General features: G+C 45.3%; 1 long non-coding RNA gene across 1 annotated transcript in view; it reads left to right on the top strand.

Moving 5' to 3' along the window:
• LOC142599591 (uncharacterized) overlaps positions 1–24,332 on the top strand; it is a 35,263-nt gene that overhangs the window by 6,235 nt on the left and 4,696 nt on the right. The window lies entirely within an intron of this gene.

The raw sequence follows: 24,332 nt of genomic DNA, 5'->3' as shown, positions 1-24,332 counted from the left end.
CAGCAAAATGCGTAATCATAGAGGTTCAGGACAAAGGTCAATCCAGTCTTAATATCTTTTTTCTTTCAGTAGCCAAGAGCAGATGTCTAGAGAAGAGTACCAGAAAAGGGCAAGCACATAGCGATCCTTCCTCTATCTGATGCTTTTAAGAAACCTGCAGTCCTGGGACTTTCTGTGCCTAGCGCTGTGGCACCAATATATATTTTCAATATACAGTGCTTAGAGGCTAAATGCTTGAAATTCAGGTACTGGCAGTAGGTATACGGCAAAAGCACAGGCAGGTCAAAAGCCTAACAAAAAGATCCCTGAAGAAGGACTGTACCCCCAGAAGTACAGAAATAGAAATTTAGAGGTGAAGTATGTGAAGATGTCTGAGAAGGCGGTTGTTCAGCTCCCTGCAGTCTGATTCCATAGATCCTCTCCTCATTAGAAAAGTGGAAGGGGAAGCCACATACTCTGTTTGCTTTTGAAGGCAGAGGTATCACTGCAAGGGTCCAGTGATCACGCCTATGAGTATGCCTGTTCCATGAGGGAAGCGCAAGCATCACTGTTAATTTTGTCTGGAAGGAAGGCCTTTTATTACAGCCATATTTTAGAACTCAGAGAGGACTATACTGTGTACTAAGGAAAAATGATTGCAGTTCAGCGTATGCATTTGATAGTTGTACTTTGATAATTATTTAATGCCTACTATTGCCACTGAAGTCAAAAAAGGCAAACATAAAAGCCTCATTACTGCCAAAGATGAGTAATAAGGTTCAGCGGTATCTGATTAATGCAAGAACACTTTGCTGTGTCTTAAAATACAGGAAAAGAGACAAATTAACTTTATTTTGAGGAACATATTCCATGAAAGTAGAAATTATAACCAGCAACTCGTCACAGACACTGAAAGCGAAGTTCTGCATGTGGGTCAGAAAGAGGTTATGTATAGAATCATGGAAATCATGGAATCGTTTAGGTTGGAAAAGACCCTTACAATCATTGAGTCCAACTGTTACCCTAACACCACCAAGTCCACCACTAAACCTTATGGTATGATTGGACAGGAAGAGGTCTCTGTGAAAAACTGTATACTATGACCAGGATGTGGGCGCATTCAGAGAAGAGGTATAAATTCCTTGCAATTTGAAAATTGAACAAAAATAAGAGATGTTGGTTCTTGAGGGGGCAGCATTTCCTTCCCTTCCTGTGAGACTGTTCTCCCCATGCTCTCCCTTACATCCAACACAGTGATATGCCAGTCCCAGGTGCTTTATTTCATCGGCTGGAGGCTTGTTCTAGCTTATATGGGCTGAAGAGCCCCAGAGATGCAAGTTTTACAATACCTGAAAGTCACTTCGGCAAGGTGGCCAACCAGGCTGGCTCTCAGCCCACTGTGCCTAGTGAACAGTCCCAATACGGTTGTATCCAGACAAGCATTTGGACCTCTGATAAATGATACAACAGAGGTCAGGGGAGACTTTAAAGGCAAAGGCTGCAACTTGTTTCCTGAATACTGAACTGAACATGTGGACCCAAGCAAAGACGGGGGAAGGCAGCCATTGTCTGAAACCAAAATTAAGGGTTACCTGCAACAAAGTGCCATCTCTATTAGTTCCCAAGAAATGCTTTCATCTTTAGGTGTTTGGCTAAGACAGTGTTATTTTATACAGCCCAGGTGTTGGTAAGTAAGCAGGGAGCCCTGAGTATTCAGGAGTCCCAAGCTGAGGAGCCAACAGCCGACAACATTACATCAAATGAAGCTGAGTAAACCTGAAGGGATTTTTCCTCCCACCCAAATCATACAACAGAGGCAAGATTATTTTTGGCCCTATCACTTTACGTGTACATGAACACTAGTCATATTAGTCATGCCTATATGTCTTGAAGTGAGATGTGGATGTAACTGCACAAGAGTTAACTCTAAGTTGGCCCTTTCTGCAAGTACCTTGTTGTCACAAATTCTCCCAAACAGAAACAGTCTTGCCATTTCTCCAGGGAGACTTCATTTCATGACCATTATTTTTCAGGCGTAAGCAGGACAGGTCCGGACATTAAAACCACTGACTTTTGCATCCCCCTGAGAGGAACAGAAATCCAGCACAGATAAGAACCTTCCCTCTGCATATGGTACTGCTCATTATCAGGAACATGTAATGACACTGCAGAAATATTAAATTTTGCAGAAGCTAAAGGAATCAGGGGGCTTCTGTTTATGGATGTATTTATATAACAGGATATTGTTACAGAGTGAAAACTCAGAAAGAAATAGCAGCCACTGAAAGCAGTTTTGCAAACTGCCACCCTTACGTAATTCACAGAGAGTGTGCTGCTGCCGAAAAAGGAGCGATGCTGTGCTTAGCTTTAATAGGGAGCTGTAAACATTGGGCAAAACAACCTTGGTGGTAGCTCTGTCCAATTCAATGGGATGAGATGAAAACTAAATTTGGCATCTTATGACTGCCCCCCTTGGAAGGCTGCACAAATGCTTCACAGTCCTGAGGGATTTATCCCATCCTTGACTTCCCCTGCTATTTGTATGATAATGAGAACTGCAACCTCCAGACTGCTTTATAAGCATCATGGCAGTTCAGTCCATGTCACTGAAGATCTGAAACACCTGGTACCTATGGTTAGCTGGATATCCTTTTGCAAGGTGTGGGCATGGTGTAGCCAAGAAATGTCCCTGTTTATTGGGTAGGATAAAAAATCTCACAGTATGTTACCTTATGGTTTAGTTGTCTTCAGCTTTACTTAGCTTCTACTCTTCCTAGAAACTGTTTCTTTTGCTATGTACTATGTACTTTTAAGTAGAGACAACACCTAGGTCTTAATGTTGAAAAATTGGATTTCTTTATGGAAGCATTGTGTGCAGACCACTTCAAAAAACAAAGCAGAACAAAACCCCTCACCTTCACTGGCAACTGCTCATTTTTCTGCACAATGTGTGAAAGAGGAAATAGGGAAGTGGGTTTCTGATTCTACAGCTGGACCCACACAGACCTTTCTGTAGGAAAAGGAATACTGCTCTTCCAAGACGTACAGTCTACCATTTCTACCTTAATGAGGATTTCACTGTGCTCTCTTACAGTTTTTCGAGCATACGTGGGGGACTGAAACTCAGCATGGCACCAGTGCTGGGTACTCTGCATTCCTGCACAGTTACCTCAGCCGCTGTCCTCTCTCTCTCCCTCTCCTCAGCAAGGGTGATTAGCCAACAAGCGTATCTATCTTGTAGGCATGTGGGTTGTCGCTCCAACTATGCACACTCACCCACACACACAGTCATGCAGGCTGAAAAAGACAAAGGCATGTTTGCTGGCATGGCAGTAATGCAGCCAAAATTAAAAATGAATCAGGGAAGAGACATAAAACTGAAACATAGCCATTGTGTATGTGATTGCAGTTCACAACTTCCTTCAAAGAGCCTGCAAGCTCTTTAACAGATGTGATCCCTGCAAGAATCACTACGACTCAACCAACCACTGAGTTTGGGAAGCTATCTATCTATAAACTTAGGGACTATTTACTCTTCACAAAAGAAAAGTCTTGCGTAGACTTGCCCTGTGTGCTGCACGCAGTGTGAGGTCTGAGGGCCAAGGATGAGCACAGGCTGCAAGGGATGCCAAGGGCGGCCGGTGGAGCCTGACAGCTGGGCTGAACCCCTGGGCTGCGAGGTGATGCTTCTTAGTTTAGATCTCTCTAAATTGGGGCGTGCTGGAAATGCTTGCAAAGTTCATTATTATTATTTGTCCCCTGAGCAGAATCTGGCCCCGGTGTTACTTATTAGCTGTGTACAGAGGGATATTTTACTCCAACAGAAAGGACTTTGTCCTCCAAAGGTTTTACAGGATCTGGCAAGGGGGCAACGTCCTGGCAAGTCTTAGTAAATTGTAGATAATTTTAATTCCATCATTGTGTTTTCCTAAGGATACTTCTGTATTATTTTTTTCCCTATGAAAGACTGGATATGATATCTTTCTCTAGTGCCTTGGAAGAGAATTGTAGTGAATGGCACTCGTACTTGGCTTGCCAAAAGAGCGTGGATGCTGTGAAGACAACTTCTGTGCCCAGGTTGACTTTGGCTTTCTGAGCATTCCCGACAAATCCCTGGGTCACCACAGAAACAGAATTCTGTGGGCCAAAACCACTGGCCATTTTCTCTTTTGGCTAAGCTGAAGCTTAAGTCCAAGTAACCTTTCTTACAAAACTGGCTGCTTAGTCGATGTTGCCTGCAGGTCAAGATCTGGAGCTCATTGTGATTTTTTTATCTCTGGGTTTGAAGCTTTGCATCAGCTAAACTGGAGACAGCATTTCAGAGCACAAGCATGCTTGCAGAACCTGATACCCTTCAGTAACTACACTTTGAGGAAAAAAAAAAAAAAAATTGCCTTAAAGAAGAGAGCGGTGGGTATGCAGCTATTTTAAGGATGGACCTGATTCAATATTTCATCTTAAGGAAGGAGAAATGAGGAAAAGACCTTCTTCACGTTCTGTCTTTCACATGCTGAGGTGCATGACATCTTAAGGTTTTAAACTAGTTTGTGGGGAAAAAAGCACTATTGGGATTGTAAATAGAAATTAATTTTGGTTATGGGTTCACTTCACCTTAGAAAGAAAGCCAAAGTTAGATCCAGAATGCCTGTCCCTAAAATTGCAGGTCTACAGTATCTATAATATAACTGTAAAATTTCTTTGCAAAAATAAATTGTAATCATGTGGGCATAGCTATAGAGAAACTAATTGCTAAAAAATCAGAGATGCTAAAAATAACTGTGCAACACTGAAGGAAATCAGCCAACAGAAAACCACTTCTGCTCTTGAGTTGCTGTGCCTCGAAGGAAAGAAGAACGGTGAACAATTAATTTGCATTTTACTAGGGAGAATTTTAAAGGAAGATTTTAATTCTGTGTGTAGTGAAAATCCTCAGAGAGTATGAAGTCAATTTATAAAACTGACAACAAATAATTTCTAGGAATTTTTTACTAGTAAAAAATGCATAAATAATAAAACCACTAACAATGAAAGTTGAAAGCATTGTGAACTTACCAGAAATGGGTCCAAAAATGTTCACTTGGGAAACCCCCTGCCATGTTTAGGAAAAGACTCCATAAAGCATTTCTTGTAAGTGAGAAAAGTAACTTTATTATGCAAAAATTCCCCTCTCCTTTGCCTTCGAAGGAGGGGATGGTCCACATTTGTTGCATATTGAAGTGACATATGAAGCCAATGGGATAAGTGTAGCTGGTCTGATTTCCACCATCCAAGGATTTTGCCATTTGTCCCAGTCTTGGCAACATGCGGGATGCCGGCACAAGAGCATCCTGACTGAGTCTGACGACGGACTGCTGAGGAATGGTCTTTACCCAGGAGGGAAGCTCTGCCGCTCAGGGTCCCCTCAGCAAGCTGGAGTTAACAGGAAACCCCTGATGGCAATAAACGTAACATCTGTCAGTTAGAATGGAATAACCCCATGCAAGAGTTCGGGCTGGGGGCTGCTTGGCCAAAGCAGCGCCTGTGAAGAAGAGGTGGTGAGGGTCCTGGTGGCCACCATGTTGAGCATGCCAGCCAGCAAGCAAAATGTGCCCTGGACGTGACTTTTTTCTCTCTGCTCAGCACTGGTGAGGCTGCAGCTGGAGTCCTGTGTCTGGCACAAAAAAGATACCAATGACTTGGAGCGAGTCCAGGTGTTGAGGGGGCTGGAGCGCTTGATCTATTGCTGTCGTCAACTCCCTAATAGGTGGCTGTAGGAAAGATGGGAGCCAAGCTCCGCCAGGCCTTGCACGGCAAAAGGATGATAGGCAAACGATTGGAAATTTCAGCAAGGGAAAGATATAAAGGAAAACATTTTTTCCCTGAGGGGGTCAAACACTGGAGCAGGCTGGGCATCCCCATCCCTGGAGATACTTAAAGCTTGACAGAAAACAGTCCTGGTCTCACTTTGGAGTTAGTTAGCCCCGTTTTGAGTGTGAGGGTGGACTAGATGGCTTCCAGACATCTTTTCCAACCTAAATTATCCCGTGATTCCTTCCTATTCTGCAGGTACTCTCAGGCCATGCTTATTTCTAGGCCTTGATCTTGAAGAAAGACTAAGCTGTCCGGTCGCCCCTTAGAGCGGAGGGAGGAGGAAAACATCATTAGATCACATCCTCCTTTACGGATCACCTGGGGCTGCCATGAGTTAATTCACCCTCTCACATCTTAGTTGCCAGCTGGCTTGTATGGACAGATTTAAGTCCAGAGAAACACAAATCAGCCCTCAGTGTCCCCAAGTATGTTAAGGTGAGCCTGCTGATAGAAGTAGCTGTTTTAAAAATTATTTCAGGCATGTACCCATGAAGGATATGCTGCTCCTGGCACATGCTCACCTGCTGGGTGACTGGAGAGTGCTTCTGGTGAGGAGGCTGCAGTGCCTGGTCTGCAGATGTCCACAGAGCACTCCTCTCGCCTCCCGCTGCAGCCAGCGCGTGGGACTGCGTGTGTGAAAGCCGTTAAAAGCCGTTTGTGCCCTCAGCAATCCTGCCTGATTAAAAGACATCTTGGCCTCACATGAAACCCATATTCACTCAACACTGTTTTGGTCAGGGCTTCCTCCCCTCTGCCTCACCATTGTCCCCTGATGCCAGCTCCTGCCAATGCTCAGCTGGCTCCAGGACCCGCTTTACTTGGCAGAGCCCCTGCAAATGCAGACACAGATTTGGCAACGCCTCAACTCCACCTTTCTTTTTCTTTCCCCTCTTGCACAATGCAGAACGCCTTACCCCTAAATGCTTCTAATTTTTTCTGGTTTTTTTCCTAAATTTTCATGGTGCTCTCAGTCCCAGACAGTACAGTGACATTCATGTTATGTGCTATAGACTGGGTGTTCCCAAAATGCACTCAAAAAATTGCTCCGTGGGAAAACACACATTGCCTTCTTGAACCACACTGGTCCATTACAACAGTTTTTCTTTGGCTCATTACAACACTAGACTCAATTGTACTTCTCTGCACTTATCCATAGGTAATTTGTGATAAACGAGCTCAGATTATTCACTTTTTCAGCAGCGAGAAAGTGATTTGTAAATATTTTTGTGAATAAACTCACAGACATATTATTTTTCCATAAGTGTTTTGGCATAGTTCACAAAAATATCTGCAGTTCTCAAATGTCAGCCAGACAGATACGTGTCTTGCAGTGTTCTCCCTGCGTCCATGATTCTTTGAACAGGTGCCGTGTTATTCTCTATGGCTGTGCTCCTCTTTAAAAATTAGCAATCATGTAATCATCGAACAAAGACAGTCCACATGTTTGAGGCGACTATATGCTATAGTAAATAGTTGATGTAAATAATCTCTGAGCCAATGAAAGGCTAAGGCTTGGTCATGTGAACCCTTTACCAAATACTTCTGAATTACTAAGATGTTGCAAGAAGAGAAATCCAATTCATGAACAGGGCAAACCGCTAAACTTACAACACACTTTACTGACAGTAAAATGCAATCTGCCCAGCTTGGTGAAGAACATATCTGTAGAGGCAAACAAAACCACAGCAAAATCATCGATTTAATGTTATTCCTCTGTGGCAGGCTACTGCGTTTTGCTCACTGCTGCTGCCTATTTATGGATTAATCTGCTGTTTGGTTTATAGTAAGCTATGGGAGTTCAGACTATATCCTTGTATGATCGCTCACTCTCATATTTCCAAATATGCCCCCATTTCCTAGTTATCAAAAACTATTTCAGGTTTCTAGAGTAGCATGTCATGCTGGAAACTCCGCAGCTTTGATTTCCAGTTCTCCAGCACTGTTCAGCATTTTTTTCTCTCCCTGCTAGTAATCCTAAGAGCGAGAATGGCACATACAGAAGTATGACGTGACAGCGCTTGCATGTTGGCAGGCGCAGGAGAAAATCCCTGCTGGCAGGAGCATCAGAAAACAGATTTCTTTGCAGTTCTGGACTATGCTCTCTGCATCCTACTTTATGCAGCTTGAGCCTATGCAGGAGTATGAGTAATATTGTAATGCTGTGGCTGTGAGGCTTGCAAGAAAATAAAGGATTGTGTCTTAAAAGTGAGATTTACTCTGTTCAGGTGGCCAGCAGAAGTTTATTCAAGATTTGCATTCTGCTTAAACTCTTTAAAGAAATTATTTAATTGTCATTAAAGTGATGCACAAACATAAAGCTGATCCTCTACAAGTTGTAAGCATGCAGAAGTGGAGGCCAAAGGGAGGATTTCTGGCGTAACACTGAACTGGCTTTTCTGTCTTGCTGTTGTGTCAGCGCTGACCCATCTTTGGGTCAGAGGTGAAAAAGTGTGGGATGTGGAAAGCGATACTCTGGAGGAGGCTCCCTCCTTTTTCCTGCTTCCTGCTGGGATTGTCTGTGGGACAAGTAGGAACATGTTTCCACATGCACGCTGTCTGTTCCGAGTGCGCGGGCTGCTGGGGAGTGCAGACCTGCTCCATTGCCCCAGGGAAGCTGCCCCAAAGCCAGTCCTGCCGAGGCCTCCCCTCATGCAGCAGCAGCACAGCCTCTTGCACGGGCAGGCATGCACCTTGGCTGGCGGCAAACACTGCAGCGAGAGCGGAGCGGTTCCTTTTATTTTCAGCAATAAAAAGGCTGGATCCAGGCAGTCACATGGACAGAACAATGCATAAACAAGGTCTGCAATTATTTAGCTGACTCCCATCCCCAAAGCTGAGCATAAATACGTATTAGAGCAAAGCCGGACTGGTAGCTCGGTTATTTTTTCCGTCTCTCGGCCAGGGAGTTGGTGGCAGCTCCATTTGGACTACGCGTCCTCAGCATTCCCGCAATCAGTCATCAGGCTGGCGTCTTGGAACAAGTGGTAAGCTGAAGCAAGCTTTATGGAGAGCTGCCAGTTTCTCCTCCTTGATGTTGTTATTTCAGCCCTGGCTGCTTTTCCTGAGGAACTTTCCCTTCAAATGGGTGTCTGAGATGTGATGGCTGAATCTTTCAACAGTAAAGCACATACACAGGTTCACACTCATTGGTGTCAACAGGGTGTTTGAGCTAGAGATGCATAGTAAATATTTGCGAACCATTTTCTGTTTGTATCAGAAGTGCCAGGACACAAACTTTCCTCCTTTCCTTGTCAAATTTGCTTTTGTGAAGGTAACTGTATCTCCTATCAGTTTTGTCTTGCTTTGTGATTTCCTTGGCCTTGGTTGTAAAAAACACCTCCCATAACTTGTATTTCAAAAACCTTACATTTCAAAAAGCCTCTAACAGAACCCAGAATGTAACCTGGTATTTCCAGGAGAGATACATTTGGTGCCTAGATTTCACTGAGATCATCTTACTTTGCAGGCAGAAAGCCTTTTTTTTTTTTTTTTTAAAGTCCCAAATCCTTCTTCCCCTTTGAAATGTATTCAAGGGGATGTGTCACCACGTGTGCACTGCAGCCAGACTCATGGCTGTGAAACATTGCTCAACAGGACACTGGTGCAAACAGTTTTTGGATGCAGCCTGCAGCAGCTGGCAGTGCTGGGGATGGGCTGGCCCGGGGGCCCGAGCACACAGGTGTGCCTGCTGGCCCAGGGGCTGTGGGCAGCACGGAGCTGAGCCGGGGTCAGAACATGGGGCCAATGTCGGCTCCATCGAGAGGGCTGCGTGCCCACACCACTGCGCCTCGCACTGAGACTTGCCCGGGGTCCCCGGCCAGTGCCAGCCACCACAGGATACTCAGGCTTGGCCAACCTGGCCTTGCACACTCCTTTAAAGAGCTCCAAGTCTACTTGCTTCTAATAATATCTTTACAGAAGGTTTTGGAAAGTGGCTGTGAAGGGTTTGTGCCAAGTGAGGACACAAAACAAGGCAAGCAAGGGCCCAGTGCAAGGGGAATAGAGCCCTATTTGCAGAAAGTCCCAGATCCTGGTGAGGCAGCTGGGGTTGGGACAGACCCTGCATGCCCCCCGCTCCATCCCTGAGCTACTGCTGTCAGGGCACTGCAGCTGGATGTGTGTGTGTGGGGCGGTGCCAGGCAAGTTTCAGAGTCATTTGTCTATTTGTCTTTGCTTCCCTCAGCCCTTTGTGCTGCCCCAGTCCTCCCAGTTGCTTAGAAAGCCACTCTGCATCCTGCAGGAATGCTCAGCGCTGCCCCCTTCCCAGCACATGCAAGAGCAGAGCTTCTGCTTTGTGCGAAGGATAGCATGGTGCTGCTAAAGTAGCTTGAGGACAAGGCCAACTGGATATCCACCAAGGACTTCACCAACAGACACCCTATTTCTTCTCTTTAGAGTCTGTTTGCAGTGGGATTAGCTTTATTGTAAGTGTGCCTTCTGCTAAATTCAAGATCTTATACATATCCAAGCATTAATTAGTACCTTTCCCTGTAACCCACAGAGCATGACACATCTGACCTCTTTACAGCTCTTTACAACCCCAACAGAAGGGCTGGAGCACACTGCTGGAGGAGGGGGTGAAGCCTACCCTTGCTACGCGCCAGCCCGGCTGCACACAGACGCGAGGGGCAGCAAAGCAGCTGCTCGTATGGCTGCCCACGCGGAGGACGCAGCCCCATCGTCCCTGTGCTGCCGGCACAGCAGCGGCTGCAGATGACACAGACAAAAGCCCCCAGGAAGACCCTCACCTTGAGGAGGTCTGGTGGGGGGTGCTGGGGGGAGCCTGGCAATGCGGGACGGCTGTCTGCAGGTTTTAGACCTTAGTGTCGATGGAAACTTGCCCACCAGCTAGTTAGGGAGCCTGCACACCCATCTAGATTCACTTGTGGTGGCTTACTGGGGATATACTGTCTGGGCAAGTGTCTTCAAGTATAATCCCCATTATAGTCAACTTGGAAAAGCTCCCAGTGACTCTAGCAGACATTGAGTCATACCTACAGTCACCTCCTCTTCCAGGCATCCTGCCTATGCCAAAAGCCTGCTGAAGGGAATGCAGACTGGGAGCCTTCAGCATACATTTGATTGGCCCACAAAAACAAGTCTGAGGGACAGGACCCTGGCCTACCACTGGAGCTAGGAGCAGGTTAATTTCCCAGGCTTCTTCTCCTGCATTTTGTCTCCGGGTGTAGCAGGGTGTGGAAACAACTCCAGCAGTGTGCTGATCGGTTCCTAAAGGTTGATGCCTTTGCAGAAGGTCATCTCGGCCCAGAGGAGGTGAAGGTGATCTTTAGAAGTAAGGTTTAGATAAAAGTAAAGACAACAAGGGGGAAAAAAAAATGCAAAAGGGGAGACAATGGGTGTTATTTTCATTATAGCATGGAGAATGAGCACAATGAGTAATTGAGACAATTGATCCATCAATATGGTACATACATGGCTGCTCAGACTTTTATTTTGCAGAAGCTTAACTGTTTGCTTCCTGGACTTCAGGCTTGGTGCTGGTGGGAACAGCAAGCACCCAAATACCACTTACTATGTGGGAACATAAACAAAAAAAGAATTGCATACTTCATGGAAACATAATGACATCTAAGTAGATATTCAGTACATTTTCCTAAAACAGTTACTTTTATCACTTATCTGTTTACTGGAGACCAATAGTTTTCTTGTCTGAATATTTGATTTTTTGGTTCAGTTATTAAATTGCCAGAGAAACTCAAGACTGACCCAAAGTGAAACTGCATTTTACTTTTCTTGCAGAAATGAAACCCCAAAAAATCTATCTTCTAGGTCAAGCCAGAAACATATCCTGACCCAAAACATGTATCATGTACCATCCCCACTTGGCGAACTTCTAATGTGAGCACATAAATGAACGTCTAGAAATTATTCACAAAAGCAGCGTGGACTTGCATCTCCCATGTCCCCAGTGAATACTCTATTCAGTGTACTATGGGCTATTCTTCAGGAGGCTGTCTCAGTCTCTACCATCAAACTCCAGTTTCTCTTGCATGCAGCTCTTATATGCATGCTCTGTTTGCTACACATTCAAAGCCTTAGTCTCTAAGGTACACAGTGTTTCAGGATCACAACATAATGCTGGTTAGAAATCAACAGTCTCCACACACTGTGTACTTTTGGTTATCCATTTGATCCAATGATTATTAAAAGGATTTAGAAAGGCATTGTAGTGAAAGACTGACATTATTACAGTCACTTGCTGGCAGAAAATGCAGATCGACAGGTCAGTCTGCACAGCTAGAGAAACATGTTAAGCAAAGATACCCAAACTTTCACTAAGTGAGCTCAATCAGTACATCACAAAGTCCATCAGTGGCTACATGCAGTTAACTGATATAGCACTTTACACCCCCTGGCATGAGGCAAAGGCGTATTTTTTGGTCAGCTATTCAGCTCTGGCAGGATGAGAGGTGTCACTGGTTTCACCATGTCTTCACACACAGGGAAGTATTTGCAGGATTAGGACTTTAAACCCCAGTCTTAGTACAGTCCATGACTACATCCGGCACATTCACAAACCCCGCTGGCTCCCCTTGCTCGAAGTGACAGAGGTTAAATGTGTGCTCACTTATTTGAAGGTCAAAGCCTTTCTTTGTAAACTGCTCAAGGTGAAAGGTGTGTCATACTCTCTATTTCATAAAGAGTGGTACTTACTCTGCTCATCTCTTTTGGAGTACAAGCAGTGTTGTCCAGTTTTGATTGGGATAACACTGCCACTACTTTCTATCAAGAGAAATGGTGTAAATTACAATTTGGTTTCCACTGTAACTGGTTATCTTTACTAACTTTGAACGCATGTTTTGCTAATACGCACCTCAAAAATTCACAGATTCTGAAAATGTCCCTTTCAGCCAAGTAGTCCACTGACATAATCTTGAGAAACAAGGTGCAAAGAAGAGGGAATTCACTCTCTTGCTCGAGTGGGTGGTGTGGGTGCTGCTGGGAGTCATTGCCCAGCTTCTGCCATGAACTGGTGTTACCAACTTCACTTTTCAGCATCCCCATTCTGGTCTCTTTGGTGTCAAAACAATGGCTGGATTGTTAAACATTATGCACTCTGGACTTGCTGCAAGGTCTGTTTGGCTCATTGTGAGCCATCAGAGCTTGACACCCTCCACCTCTCCTGATATACCCAGCGAGAGTGCCTTCCCTCAGCTACTCTTTAGCTGCTGGCAAAAGAGAAATATGCTTTTGCAGTGCAATTCAGCTCTTAGTTGAGTATCTCTCACAAGTTGCCCAACTTTTTCTGTTCTATGTTGGGGCAGTCATCTATGGGCTAAGACTGGACCATCAATTCTTTTTAGCCATTGACTAACATATTCTAAATTTTTTACTTTACCTAGCTCCAGGCAAAACAAGCTCTTTGCAGGTCAGCCACATAATGCAAAGTAACATTAATTCATTTCCTCATATCTGTCTTTGGTTGAAACTAACAGATCCTTCTTTCCTCTCACATCTCAATTACCAGCATCAGGCAATGCCTTCAACTAGTATACAGCCTTTGTCTAACATATATGAAAGTTAGGCTGATTCAACCTGAGACACTCACAGAAGAGTGCATACCCCATTTGATAAAGTTCACTACTGGACAAAAAGATTTCCCAAAACAGATTTCATCACAGAGGAAACCCAAATACATGGAACTAGTGCTCTGCTATAAGCGCACTTTTATGAACCAGCGTAAATATAGTCCAGCAGTAGCTGCAATTTTGTTCTGTAGTGATGATGCTTGTACAAGTCTGAAGTGAAGAGGTTTCAGCTGCGTCTGTCTGACAATTGTCTGATTATTCAGACTGGGTAAAATTTATTAGCTTTATTTCCCTTCCTTCCTCCTGACACTATAGTTGTTGCATTTGTGATTTTATATTCTGAAATGGAGGGTGGTAAAGGCTAACTAAACCAGTTGTGAGTTCTAAAGAAATCATCTTCACAACTATTTTAATATCTAGTATCACCTGAGATTTACAGCATCACTGATCACAAGAATTTTGTCAGTTATTTTAAATTAGATTTCATTTTCAGGATTTCTGGTTATCTTACATAGTTGCAGGAGGACCATTGAACTCCTTTGATTTGGTGCCTTTAATGAACAGAGCCTGACAATGTCATGCAATCTTCAAGCAATGTGAAAGCATGTAACAGCACTTGGAGGAGAAAGCAGAGAGACTGTCACAGAACCATAGAATCATAGAATGGTTTGGGTTGGAAGGGACCTCAAAGTTCCTCTAGTTCCAACCCCCCTGCCATGGGCAGGGACACCCTCCACTAGACCAGGTTGCCCAAAGCCCCATCCAGCCTGGCCTTGAACACTTCCAGGGATGGGGCATCCACAGCTTCTCTGGGCAACCCGTTCCAGTGCCTCACCACCCTCACAGTGAAGAATTTCTTCATTTTATCTAATCTAAATCGACCCTCTTTTAGTTTAAAGCCATTACCCCTCATCCTGTAACTACATGCCCTTGTAAACAGTCCTTCTCCAGCTCTCCTGAAGGCCCCTTCAGGTACTGCACTGAGCCTGATGCATCTTTTCCTGGTGTAGACTGAGTGACCATACTTGCAGGGTAGGTAACACGGCAGACTGCTGGTTCATTCATGTTAGACCCCACCTCATTTTCAGCTGTGTGCAGATGCAATTCTTCCTTTAACCTCTTTGTACAACCCCAGTAATTAGACTCAGAGCAAAATACCTATGTATTTTGCATCCTGTCACCTACTTGCAGCTTCTAACTATTACCACAGAGATTTGCCTTTACAAATGACCTAGCACGAAGATTGCTAACACAGCCTTTGCCACGTTCCCAGCTACACAGAAGCTGCACCCCTCTCATCCATACATGAACTCCCTGGGTACATGTGAAAAAACATTAGCAAGCTCTTCTCCTCAAGGCTTGGGACAAAGGCTGATTTTTCCATCATGCAACCATTCCTGTGGTCTCCACAGCTGTTACCTGACTATTTATGGAGGCAGTGTAGCATTTGTTATGTGTACAACTTGTCCTTTGATAAGTCTGGTAAATAGCAATGTGCTGACTTTTGCTGGCAGGAGTTTTGCCTTAAGGCATTTTTGGTTGTTGCTGAGGAACAGATCATTGTTATAACTTATGTTTTGTGTGCTTGAAGTGTGTTTTTAAGTGACAGAAAAACAAGCCAGTTTACTGGCTCTCTGAGCCAAGAAAGACTCACTTAGCCATACTTACCTGAAGAGACAAAGAAAATTTGCCACTTAAACGTATGTCTTGCTATGGGTCATGAAAACCCTGTTGGGTAGCAAATTAGATTGGTATTTCCTTACACAGAAGAGCACAAATTTTATGACACTTCTAGTGCCACAGTCTCACTGACTGTTCCCGCTTGGCTGCCACCTCTGAGTGCTGGACTTCTCTCAGCTTGTATGGTCACTTACGGTGTGCAAGTCTGGAACTGTATCAGGAGGCGAGGGTGTCCCTGATGTCTAACTCACTTTGAACGAGTGTGAATGGCAGCCCATAGAGTATAGCGACAGAGGGTCTGGCCGTCAGGTTGCAAGGAAACATCACTGCTCCTGTACGCCCTTGTCACCACCGCACGCCTCGATGGCAGCCAGAGAGGTGGTGATAGCACGTGCGTGTTCAAATGGGTTCACCACACAGAAAGAGAGGTACGTGCTATGCCGGTAGTGCTAGAGTGAAGCATGAATGCAGTTGCTAGTAGACAAGGGAGGGAGAGCTATTATGGCCATTTTGAGAGGGGGAGGTAGCTGGATGCTGCAGTAACATATGTGTTAGAAAGCATAAGCAGAGATGCCACGCGTTAAAGAGTGTCAGAGAAGAAAGACAAAAAAGAAAATGAAAGTTCTGTATTAGTTTCTTACATGAGATTATCATCAATTCATATTGTAATAGGGAAGAAGAAAATAACTAGCAGACTACTGAATAAAGGACCTCAAGGTTTTTTTTTTTAAAATCTCTGGGTTAGTTTACAGTATAAGCAGCCAGCATAAAAAGGGGATGTGGTGAGCAGAGCTAATCCAAGTAAGAAAAGAACAGTGTTTACTCAAATGCAGTGAGTGCATGACTATGCAGATTCACAGGACAAATTTCCCAACGTCTTGAGAGCAGTGCTGAGAAACAGTACCACTGCTTTGGTCTGATCCCAGGGAGAGTCTTTTCTCCTGCCACAGCGTAAAAAATAACTGATTCAGGCATTGCACTGTTGGCCTGCAGGGAAGTGTGAAACTGATGCTGGCATGTGTCCTCTCCAAGATCCCCGAGGTGTTATCTGCCTGCGGGATACCACTGAGAAGTGCTTTGCACACCTGCAGCCCAGCAGTGCTGCTCCTCTCCTGCAGTGCACTGCCCACCTCCCCTCACTCTCCACCCTCCTTTTCCTACTGTCCCATGGCCTCAGGCAAGCCATGTAACAACTTTTTTCACTTGTCCTTGACCTCTGGGTGCAGAGAATTAGCCACAAACCAGTTGGTCACTCAGGAGCAATTGTTTAAAAATAGAAAAGCCCAGACTCAGCACTGAGCACTCATGCTTGCTTCCACTCTTGCTTTTACTGACATAAAGCAGAAACAACTCTACAGAGGGGAAGGATGCTACACCATCTAGGAAATCAGAGCCTGCTCATAATGCTAGTGAGCTCTTTAGGCCAAATCTAGTTTCCCTTCCTTTTGGCCAATATACTTTTATTACAGATTGGAGGGTGAGGAAGGGATTAAGACAGAAAAGAAGGGAAGGGATTATTATGATATCAGATCTATGTGGCAGGATTAGTAAGGAAAAGATAAAGTACTGTGTCCATTTTGCTGAGGGACTACTTTCAGTGAAGCAACTGAGAAAGACACCTCTTGTGCTTTCTCCTCTTGCTTTACTGCCTCATGCATGGCCCAGTTCTTCAGAGTGATCCCAGAGTCAGCCCTTTGTGAAAGGTTATGCTTTTTATTTATTTTTCCCCATCAGCAAAGCGTAAAGGACAAGGCTTGCATATTTTTTTTTTTTCTTTCCCACTAGCTTCCTGCTCTCCCAGCATTGCATTCTGTGCTGCTGCTGGCAGGACATCATGTTATTGCTACAGCAGACCAAATGCAAACTCTCCAACATTGTTGTTTATCACTTAATCATATTGAGCGTATTCAGCATTTGTGAAGGGCCCAGAGAAATCACATTTACATTTATTAGTCTCCACTAATTTGGAAAAGGTTTGGAGCTGAATATACCTGTTGGCATGTAGAGAGTTGCACCACTCCCTTTTACTCCGGTGAAGTCTTAAAAAGGCTCTCGCTGGGTCAGTGCCAAAAATCCCTCCAGGAAAATGCTGTGGCCAGGGGAGGAGTGTGGTGTGCTGGTGGCGGGGGCTGGGGGGAGGTGGGGGAAGCTAACTTAGGGCAGTATCCTGATAGCTAGAGGACCGTAACAGTTCTTTCCAAGAGCAGCTTCTTATGCCCTGATAAAGAGTGTTTATAAATAAATTCACAACAGCAGCAATGCTTGCAGAGAGAAAACAGCTTCCCACCTCCACACGAACTGATGACTAGGATGGCATCTAGTTATGAAATTCACCTCGGCTTTTGCTCATCTAATGTTGCATAGCCCTGTTTATGTACAAACTGTCCTGTGTTGTTGCTTTCTCTTTAGAGCAAAAGGGGTTTCGGGCAGCTGAGGGGAACGACAGAAGGAATACTGTGAAAATTGCACAATTTGCACTGCTGTTTGTCCCTTTACTCGAGATCCCTGTGAAAGCAGTGTCTACTGATGATCATGAGAGGAAGAAAATCAATCTTGGTTTCCCTTTCCGTAGGCACCCAAGGAAGCTGGCATTTGTTTTGTAACATGCTCTCTGCAAAACAACCCTCTGCAATTACAGAAGACGTTGGCCACAGAAACTGTGCAGCTTGGGGTGCTGTGGCAGTAGGGCCATCATTATTCACTTCCCAATAATTGTTTCTAGTGATCACTTATCAGGCACTAAATGCATTGCAAGAGCCGGAATCCAGCATACAAAGGACTGTCTCTGAGTATTTGTTTTCTGCTTTCAAGCCTTCTCAGTTTAGCACCCTGGCATTGTGCAGTAGGTGCAGAACCCACTGGGTAAGTTGTATGATTACCGTGCACTGGTGAGCCGTTTGTAGATGGGAATTTGGCAGTTAATCCCTCAATAGGTACAGTAACACCCTGTTGCAGTTCCGCAGTATTAACTGTTAACTCCAGGTTGAACTGGAATTGTTTGTCCGTGGTCCTTGTGCCCACCCGAAGCTTATCGGACCAGGTCAGTGGAAACGGGAGACACCCACGGCCCTCCTATCTCAACCCTGCTTGGGGAAAACAAGTAGGAGGAAATCAGAACCATTTTCAAGGATCTTCATGCAGGCAAAGATCTCTTAGGCTTGACTATACTTATGTAGTCCTTGAATTTACCAAATATACTCTAACAGAAAAAAATAATGAATTGTAACCTGACAGTTTAGCCAGTACTCTCTAACAAATCCAAATAGGTGATCGATCAACTTCTAGGGCTTTACCAGCATAAATCTTTTGCCTGCATAAAATATGTTTTGCAAGGAGTCCTCATAACCTGTATCATGATGTACACTAGCGTGCAGGTGCACAAGCTGATTTTATGGCTGCACACACAGGCATACTTACAGATGTGAGATTATTTAAAGATTGCCTGCAGGTATTGTGAAAAGCAGCAAGTGTTCATGCAATGATTCTTTTCAAAGGTACATGCAGAAAACTTCTTGAAAATGTAGTGCTACAAATCGCACTAGGATTATGGGCCAGACTCTGTTCTCAACCACAGAGGAACAAATGCATGGTACTTCCTGTAGAGATCCACAGATTGTCCTGCAGAAAAAGTCCAAGTACATATCCTTTAGAAAATGGTTTGATTCCTGCAAACTGTGTAGATTCATAGGAACTTCTTTTCTTGGAAATGAGTAGTCTACACATCCTGGAAATGGGTTGAGTACACGTGACTTTTGCTCCAGGAAGATGGTAGGATACTAGGTGTCATTTGGAGACTATGGTCAGAATATATACATATACCTTTTTTCTTTTATCTCACTTAAAGGGGCTGAAAAGCAAGAACATGGCAACAACCGTCTCAAATGAGATTTTGCATAGTAAGGTGGTATTTCTGGCTTTATGGACTAATTACCGTAGGTAGAAATGAAGTGGACCTTATTTACCCTGTGAAGAGCCTCATGAAAAAACACTACAGGACTGACGCTTATGTTGATCCTGTTGCCTTATTAATGACCACAGTGGGTCAAAGTAACCTTTTTGACAAAACACACTTTAAAGCCATGTGCAATGGCTGATCTCCTTCAGTGCAGTGACCTAGGACTGTATTTTCAAAAATGAACACAAAGTCCCATAAACAAGAGCACATGTGGAAGCTGTGCCTTCATTTGCAGCCAGTGCTCGCAGAGATACAAGTGCAAATCATTTATATGTACAAATGAAGGCTGCAAACAGGGATTTGTCTCTAGGAACACTTAATTAGCAGATAAAACTATGGCTACTTTGGTGGGCAGTTCTCTGTAGAACTTAATTTCTGTGAATCAAAACATGAAATCTTGATAGAAGCTTTTAAGGGTGTAAAAACAGTATGATCTCAAACACTTCTCAGGGTTTTTAAGGTATGCTACATGCTTCTGTGCACAAACACATGTGCATGTGGTCCTTGACCTTATTCCATGTTTTTAAAGAGAAATTGCAGAGCTGAGAGATGTAACTCCTTTCTTACATCATCAGTGTTCTTTGCCCCTTGCTCTCCATAGAGTGGTGTACAGTATATCCATATAGCTATAGTATTGCACCCGTGGCAGCCAGTGCCTCTGTCAGAGCTCACAGGCTAAAATTCGCTCAGTGAAAGAGCAGCATAACCCTATGGCTCATGTGTCCTCCTTGGAGAAGGGCTCTCTATTGACACCACCTGTGTGTGCTTTGACTTTGTCCTACCTCTTGTGTTTGCTGGCATTTGGGAATCTGCTGCGGGGTCAGAGTGCAAAGCTGCTGTCATCGGAGCCGTGAACTCGCCTGCAGTGAAGGACAGTCAGCGAGCCCCACGCCGGGAACACCGTGTCAGAGCCAGACGGTTATTTTTTCACTATTCCCCATGTGCTGCGAGTTTCCACTGGCAATCAAAGTGTTTGCCCTTCGGGCCTTCCAATCGCACTATTCAGGGAATTAATGTTGACATGAAATGATAAGATGGGGGAATGTGGGTACAAGGCTGTTACTAAATGGCCAGTCTAAGGAGCCCACAGTGATGGTTTGGCTCTCCAAGTTACTATGGGCAGCAATAAATGCCCTGATTTCACAACAGAGAGATGGAAGGACCTTCAAAGACCTGTCTCAAGCACACTTGAAACCAACCAAGTGGATTGCTGCAAATGTGCAGTCAAAAATTCTCCTGTGAAAAAAGTGCAGCAATTTCTGACTCTACTTGTTAAATTACCCAGCTTTCTGGAGCAGGGTTAACTCCCTTTGACAGCTAGATCCTTCCTTGCACAAACTTTGTGTTTCTTACAGAAAACTGCAGTCCCCATGCCTGGAGTGTCACCTGGTTGTAGAGCAAGACTTCTCACTGATATTATGTTTTTTTCTCTTGATTTTTAGACAGGCTTTGCAGCAGATTTCAAAACCACTAGGACAGGTGAATGCCACTGATCCTGGCACAGTGCAAACCCTCTGCAGCTCCTGGTATGAAAGCTTTGCTATACTTTCCTACACTGCATCTGATTCTGAAATGAAATCTGCCTGTTTGCACAGGTATTTACACTTCTTTTAATTACCGTGCTACCTAAGGATGAACTGAATGATCAGCTGCCTCTGCCCAGAAAACTAGAAAGGACTTTTTGTCTTTCCTTGGAAAAGGTACGTGGCTGTCAGCAACTTCATACATAGTGAGGTCTCTCAGCTCTCAGAATTTTATATTTGAGCATTAAGCCTCTCCATTGTCTGCTTCTGTAGGTGAAGAATAATTGTGTTTGCAAATGGAAGGTTAGAGCTCACCGTCCCTGTATCTGTACAAATCTATCTGACTCAGAGATGCACGTCATGACTGGTATGTGAGTTCAGACTCCAGATGGTGTTCGTGGCTTACCCGGTCAGTAAGCCTCATTCAGCTGTGGTCTCTTCAATGGCAAAACCACTGTAGGCAGACATCAGTCCCTACCCTCACTGTTTTTGCCACTAGCCACTTTGTGCCACACTCCAACAGCTCATTACCAGTTGTGCAGCTGCAGCTACTTGGGAGTGAGCACTCTGTGCTGGAGGAGTGGACTGATCTTCATTGGACCCACAAGAAATTAAAATAAAAACAATAGTTCAGCAGTGGCAAAAATAAAAGGAATCAAATTAATTTACATAATCACTTCCAATGCATTATTTGTGTGGAAAACAGAATTGCACCCTCAATAAACTTAGTATCATATATTGTGATAAATAGGGTATGAATAAAAAAATCAGGTAAGATGAAAGAAATAAGGTGCAAGTGCTATGGTGCAGCGAAGGAAAAGCTGTTTAAAGAAGAAGAAGGCATAAACAGTGTTGCTTTGAATATTGAGACCATTTTCTGCACACTGTGTTGCAGCTGTCACCTTTAATAACCCCAATGCTCCCAAAGAGCATTTTGTGGAGAGTAGTCCGAAGAGTGCCTGATGATGGTCTGCACAAAGTGACCTGATCACAGGCTGCTGGCTCCTTCTCCTTGTTTCCACCTCTGTAACTAAAAATACTCTCCATATTTCCTAAAATTATTTTTCCATGGAAGAAACTGCAGTTGCTGTTTGATCAGCAATTACATGCATGACCATGAACTGGAAGGGAACACAGATCATAAAGACAAGAGGATGTCAGATATCAGGTTGTTAAAGGCAGAGCGCCTGGTCTGGGTGTCCTGCACTCACTTGGGACCATGCCAAGTTGCTCAGCCACAAGCTCACTTCAGGTCATGGGAGTTTCTCTTCCAATGAAAGAACAACTTAGAACTGCACAACAGCAGTGTACATGACTTTGAGAACCAACCATAAAACGACACCTGCTTAAAAAAATTATGACTTCTGTTGAGATGTTCAACAACATCTTCTGGCTGACCTCCCCCAGAGTGCCAGGGGAATGACAAATTCAAACAGGTTTCTCCATCCAGCTGCCCCTGTGCCACATCTGGGGAGAAGGAACAGTGCCTACCTCTCCTGGCAGCTCTCAGTGCCCCAGCCACCAGCCCTGATTGCCAGAACCATTACTTCACAACCTCTGGGAATCAAAGAAATGGCAAAACTGGAAGAAGAAAATTACTTTTTCCCCAACTCAGTTAAAAAAAACACCAACTGCTCTGTGATGGTTTCCAGTGCTTTTTAGGCAGAACCCTTGTCCACACTGCTCTCCTGCTCCCCAGAAGGAGAGGGAGCTGAGGCAGTGGGTGGCTGGGGCTGTCAGGAGCCACAGAGGTCGGTTTGCTGGGGGATGGTGCATGCCACAGCACCTGGTAGATTGCAAGGTTGGACTTTTGCCTGTGCCTTAGCCACTCCTCTCAGGCACGACATGTGTATGAGTTCAAGCATATAAAGGAAAAGAAAAACCTTGGTTAGTAGAAGATAGGGAATTTCCCCTGCAGCCGGTAAAGCCAGGCACTTTTAAAAATCCAGTGAGAAGTTAGATGAATCAGTTAGGTGCCTAACTGTGTCTAATACTCTGACTGCAAAACACCATCTCCTACACAGCCATCAGGTTTCAGCAGTCATTCAGCCCTGTTGAGAAGGATGTGATGCCTGCATAGACAGGCATGACCATGCATAGGAAAACAGAGTGTGCTTCCCACACCATCCCGATGCCCTTGGCATTTCTGCTCGGCAGAGTTCAGGGATGCTTGAGAAAGTCTCGCAGCGAGGACGAGGCAGGAGGGGGAAAAGGGAAGACTTTTTTGTTTTGTTTTTCGCTTTTGCTGGGAAGGGCGGCAGTCTCCATCCACCTGTTGTTTCTCGGGCGGGTCGCAGGCTGTGGTGCGGGTGCGGTGGGGATGCGTTGCGGTGGGGATGCGGTGCGGACAGAGGATGCCGGGGAGATGCGGTGCGGTGCGGGGGAGCCGCCGCCAGCTGCCAGCCCCGACTCTGCCCAGCAACCCGGCCACGCTCCATCTGCTGCTCCCGTAATGAGCCGAGCCGGCCTCTGGCACAAGCCAGCTCTCGTTCCCCTATTCACCCGCACCCCCCTTTCAGCGTCCTATTGTTCTTCCCTAATGGCCTTACAATAGCCCTGCCTGTTGCCTTTACAGCCGCCGAGAGGCCAACCGGGGAAAGTCTTAATCTCTGCTTCAAATTAAAGGGACCCCACTGAATTAATAATGTTGCCAGGAATGCACTGGCTGATATGAGGGGATGTATAGCACTCTTCAGCCCTCAGCAGCTGTGATTAGCTGGGGCTTGAAGTGTCCTGTCACAATATTTCATCCCGCTCCCCCGCCGCCCCCTCCCCATCAGCAGGGTTGCCACATGGCCCGTCTTGTGCAGCCTTTTCAAGCCCTGTGCCAATCATGCGGCAAAGATGCCCCAGATAGGGTGACAGATGGGACCGGGGTAGTCTGAGGCTAGACTGAGGCCCGGGGCACTCGCTGATAGCTCAATTCGCCACAGATTACCATACGGAGGAGCAGGGCAGGAGAAGCACCTCCTGGCTGGGCCCTGCGCGGAGCTGCCTCCGCACCGGGCAGGGGAGCCCACCTGTATCCCAGCCCTGCGCTTGGCGGGATGCTCACGGCTTCCCAGTTGGCGGTGCTTTGCTCTCTCCCCTAGCCCCCAACCTGACGGGCTGGCTAAAAGCCGTGGGAAGGGAATCTCTTTCATGGCTCGGAGAACGCCCTGACGGCGAGCCTCAGGGGTGCTCTGAAGAACAGCCTGTCCGCCGGGGCTGCAGTTTGGCTCTGGTACTCTCGGTAGGTTTGCAGATACACCAGGAAAAACACGTCCTTGTTACAGGGTCACAGGTGTCCCCAGGCCTAAGCAATCATAGGATCCTTCTAGCAATGAAGATAAAGGCAGTACCAGCCTGACAACACCCAGCCAGGGAATTTTTCTTTACAGTAACAGAAGAGACAGCTACAAATGCTAGAAGAGACTAGCTCTGTGTTTTGCTTGGTAACGTTCCAACATGAGGACAGAAAGATCACTGCCAGATTTATTCCAGCTAGGTTAATCAAGGCATACTGTTGGTAGGCATCACATCAGAAAATGAAAATCTTCTAAACTGCACAATTCTAGAGTGTTGGAGAATGCCTGAAAAAGAGAAACCCTGCAGTATCCCCTCCGGTGGCAGTGGCATTGCAGCTAGTGCTAACCCTGCACCCGGTCCAGTTCTGGTGTTGGTGCAAAACCGGGCTCTTCCGCAGCCTGCCAGACGCTGCTTGGGACACCACCAGGGCCCTGCCACCCTGTCTGTCCCAAGCGCCCCTTTGACAATCACATGCCTGATAAGTTTTCTTCCCTGAGTGGTGTAAGA

The sequence above is a fragment of the Balearica regulorum genome, chromosome Z (assembly GCF_011004875.1).
Source record: "Balearica regulorum gibbericeps isolate bBalReg1 chromosome Z, bBalReg1.pri, whole genome shotgun sequence".
NCBI lineage: Eukaryota > Metazoa > Chordata > Aves > Gruiformes > Gruidae > Balearica > Balearica regulorum.
The sequence above is the reverse complement of the archived record's forward strand: the minus strand, read 5'-3'. Positions and strand labels throughout refer to the sequence as shown.